Genomic DNA, 1,402 nt, shown 5'->3' on the forward strand with positions numbered 1-1,402 from the left:
CAACCAACCAACCAACAAACAAACCAACATACCTACCAACCAACCAACCAACCACCATTGAGGGGAGCCCTACTCACAGCAGCCCTGGAAGACAGAGTGGAACACGGCCTGGGGGCTTGTGAGACTGTCAATCTTTATGGGAGCTGGCGGCCTCAGCTTTCTCCTGTGGAGTGGCTGGTAGACTTAATTTGTATACAATTGTAATTTGCATGAACTGAAGGTAAGGATTCATTTACGTTTTCTTAGTTTTTAGGATTGGGTCCTTTTGTGTCCCTGCATACCTTCCGTGCATGAGGCCACACTACATTTACATGGTAGCTGTCCTATTTCTGTAAGGTCTCTTGGTGACAACAAGTTTCTCAGACTTCTGTTGCTTTGGATGGCCTGGAGAATCTATCAGGATTTGAACCTGCATGCTGCCCGATGGGCGCTTTACTTCTCCATTTGACTGTGTGTCTGCTTTCGTATTGACTTGACTTCTAGTCCTGTGGTAAGGAGTGTTAATGTGCAGTGCGCTGGGGGTTGAACTGCTAACTAAAAGGTCGGTGGTTCAAGCTCACTGATGGCAAGGTGGGAGAAAGACAAGGCTGTCTGCCTCTGCAGAGCTTTATAGCCTTGGAAACCCTGCAGAGTTGTTCGTCCCTGTCCCATGAGGTTCCTCTCAGCAGGTGAGTCATGTGGGATATGAACCATTGACCTCCACTTTCCACCCATCTGCGTCCATGCCCTTCCCTTGTGAGTGCTTCTCACTGTCAGTGGAAGAGAGGGGTACAGCCCCACCTCCAGAATTGTCATTTGTAATCAATGTTGGATCTTTTGTGAGCCCTGGTGGTGCCGTCAGGTCAGCGTTGGACTGCGAGCAGCAAGGTTGGTAGTTCAGAGACAATCAGTAGGAGAAAGATGCAGCTATCAAACACGTGTCTCAGTATCAAACAGGTTACCCAAACCCAACTCACTGCCATCGAGTCAATTCTGACCCACCCGCGTCGGTTTCCCGAGACTCTAAAGAATTGTTGATGGGAGTAGAAATCCTCATTTTTCCCCCTGCAGGGTGGCTGGTGGTTTCAAACTGCTGATCTTGCAGCAGCGCAGAACCACTATGCCACCAGAACCCCTTATCAAATAGGTTGCTCATTTAAAGATTAAGAAGTCCTGAGTCAGCGACTGTGCCCTTTCCTGTCACGAAGGAATTTTGGGAAGCATCAGGTCTTTCCAATAACACTTTTAGCACTACACGACTACCATCAAGTGGATTCTGAGTCAACGATGGGCTCGAACCAATGGCCTTTTACTTCACAACCCAATGCCCAGCCTGCAGTGTCTCCAGGGGATTTCAGGTCCACTCACCAGAACGCACAGGCAGAACGTGGTTGGTGTGGATTGATTTGTGTCTGTGTTGAAA

Source organism: Echinops telfairi, unplaced genomic scaffold, assembly GCF_000313985.2.
Source record: "Echinops telfairi isolate 266 unplaced genomic scaffold, ASM31398v2 ScPeMD7_1;HRSCAF=3_0, whole genome shotgun sequence".
Lineage (NCBI taxonomy): Eukaryota > Metazoa > Chordata > Mammalia > Afrosoricida > Tenrecidae > Echinops > Echinops telfairi.